Source organism: Primulina huaijiensis, chromosome 15, assembly GCF_012295235.1.
Source record: "Primulina huaijiensis isolate GDHJ02 chromosome 15, ASM1229523v2, whole genome shotgun sequence".
Classification (NCBI taxonomy): domain Eukaryota; kingdom Viridiplantae; phylum Streptophyta; class Magnoliopsida; order Lamiales; family Gesneriaceae; genus Primulina; species Primulina huaijiensis.
In genome coordinates this window covers 19,674,655-19,677,967 of record NC_133320.1, presented here as the reverse complement: position 1 = coordinate 19,677,967, position 3,313 = coordinate 19,674,655, and positions in this window count along the sequence as shown.

The window sequence follows — 3,313 nt, the reverse complement described above, 5'->3', positions numbered from 1 at the left end:
AGGCTCTATGTACTAGCATGCACTTTTATCCATTTACAGACTCCATTGAGGGTCATCAATATGATGAGGTTGGTGTAGTTTTGAAATACGTAACAGTCAATGCATTGTAGTCAACGATTCGCCACTAACTTACATGTGAAGATATCTTATGTGAGCTGATTAGTTAATAGTGCAAGGAATATCTAGATCGAGTAAAATATGTACATTTTGGAAAGGTGTTTCCTCAGTTGCATATATCATGTCACTATTATTACTCAAATATATATCACATTGTTATCAAATTCATTTACAACTCTTGATATACCAATTGTTGCATATTCGATCGGGATGTATGAGTTGAAGAGATCATACTATACGCTAACTAGTAGAATTTTGACAAATAAAATATATAAGTTAGAATACTAATAGGATTTTAACTTAAGAGTATTAAAAAGATTCTAATTCAAGAGTCTTACTATGATTCTAAGACAATCTATGAAATCTATAAGTATAACATTGAATATCATATCTAGACGCTACAATTTTCTTCTCCCTCACTAAGCAAATGGCCAATCCTGTGACGACAAAGCTCCGTCAATTGATTTTGAATTTCGTCGATCTAATCTCGACGCAAATTTCATGTGGATTTATAGTGCAATCTGCACGAGGAACATAGTCTTTGATCGTGAATATGATTGATTAAGTTTAAGAAAATTCATAGGGATTTAAATAAAGAGCTATTACAGCCTAAACACCGGGATAGTTGGAGTCGGCGTTAAATACGCAACGGTAAATTAAACTAAATCATAGGACGCCCAAAAATATTTTGAACGTCAAAACAAAAATTTTAAAACTTTCGCTACATCTTGAGTGCGAGAAAACGGTATGCCAACAGCTAATGCTAGAAACTTTAATTTTATTCGTTCGTTTAATTTTTCTAAAAACGACAATATTCATGTGTTATACTTTGCACATCGCGTGTGCTTGGTTACTAGTATATCATTAGAAGTTATCTCCAAATAATATAGAAAGATGAATAAAATGGCTCATTTTACATTACAAATTATCAATAAATATATTTATTTCTTGGAATTTTATTAGTATGTAAGAAATTGCCATGATCATGTACCAAGATTACATATTATGTATAAAAGAAAATCCAATGGTCAACTTCTTATATAAATATCAATAATGAACTTTACAGGTATAATTTGCCAAAAAAGCTCTGAAAATATTCAAGTTATCCACAACTAAATCAACCTATTCCATTCACCACCTGCCATGCACTCTATATATATATATACACACATCAATGTCACAAAAAAACACCACACAACCAAAAAACAAGAAACCAAAAAATATAATGGAGTTTTCAATCAACACAACCATCTTCCTCTTCGCGTTGATACTCGTCATCGACGGGTCTTTCTTCTGTAAACCAATAGATGCTACTGCACTCGAAGACGTATGTCGTAAGACATTCGACCTGGATTACTGTTTAATTAATTTCGGGTCGAGTTCGAGTACGAAAACGGCTCCCATCCCAGCGCTGGCAAATTTAGCCATTGGGAATGTGATAGATAACATGAACACGACTCGACTTTTGATCAATTTCCTCTTGTATTTCACAACCGATCCTCAAATCCACAACGTAGCAACCAACTGCAAGAATTTTTATGTTCCTGCTTTGTCTTCCATATTATCATCTGCATACTATAATCTGAATCATGGGCAGTATCATCAACTCGGACAGCAAGCTGCGCAAGCTTTTAACGCCGCCGATCAATGTGAGAAAGCTTACGCTACTCTCTTGCAGAAGCCCCCTTTCGCGTTTTACATTTATAATTTGAAACGTCTGTCTAATATTCTTGAGGTTATTGCTGATGACTTCTTATAAGTTCCAAGGGAATAAAGAAGTTTGATAAGGTGTTTCCAACATTGTAATAAACTCAAAAATAATTGAATAATAACCAAAATAAAAATGTGGAAAAGTTATTATACATATGTTGCCTTTTATTTTGGATAATGCATTAAAAAATATTTTGATACACGAACTATTGATTAAATTGATAAACTGATATATGAACTATTGTAAATGACTTAATTGGTACATGATCCAACAAAAAAATAAATTTTAACTTTAACTTAAATTGTTTTTAAGTCCAATTATTATTATTGTTGTTGTTGTTGTTTTCGTTGTTGTTGTTGTTGTTATTATTATTATTATATTCAATTGAATATATTATATTTATTTTTAAAATTATATTATAATAAATAAGTATCGTACTCTTTGTATTAAAATATTAAAGTTATTAATTAATACAAATGTATCACGATAAATTATATACTCGAATATAAAATGTTTTAGACAAATTTATTAATATATATAATAATATTATAGTTATATGTTAATAAAATTACAATTCAATAAATAAATCATATATACCTCTAAAATATATTTTTATATATTGATAAAACTTAATAAAAACAAATATATTTGTTGGAGCCCAGATGTATTGATGTCGGACGATCGAAGCAACCCGAATCACAATTTTATTTTTTCAAATCTGGTATTGATTTTTTAAGAAATCGGAAAAATGTTCAAAATGAAAAAAAAGTTCTGAAAAAATCTACACCTGGTGGCAGGAGAACTGACACAGCGACATGTGAATATCACGCATTATCCTGATTTGTGTGATTCCAACAACCAAAAGTTTATTCACTTTGTTTGGGAATTTCCAATATGCTTCGTGGTTTTTTCGACTTGAACTTTAATTTAAATATAAATAATTATATTTATTGAGGCTTGGAATACAAATTGAATCTGATACGTGGCATTGTTTTACCAGATGTTTCCTTAGTGGCTTTCGCACACATGGAGATTATTGGTTTCCAGCCTATATACCATATTCAAATTACTGAACTAATAAAAGGAGGTATTTAATTTCCAGAATAAGAATGAATATAAGGTTCATCTATGGCAATTTTACAAAACATAAAAGGAATTACAAAAGATATACCAGAGAAATTAAACAACAGAGGATTTACTGAGGGCCACCTCAGAAACATAAATTCATAAAAATCACCCATAAACGCCTTAAACGCCATCTCGCGGCTAAGCAGGCTGAAGGGCTACAACATGAATTTATGCCTCCTGGTTAAACTCAAACCTTGTGTTTACTATTTCCTGGTTCGTCTTCAAACCTTATGTCCAACCATTAACCCTTATATTACATCAAATTCCAAAATTTAAATGAAATCTTTTATCATTTCAATTTAATTCCAAGTTACAAATAAATAAAGATCATGGTTTAGTAATGGGATGATTTAACAC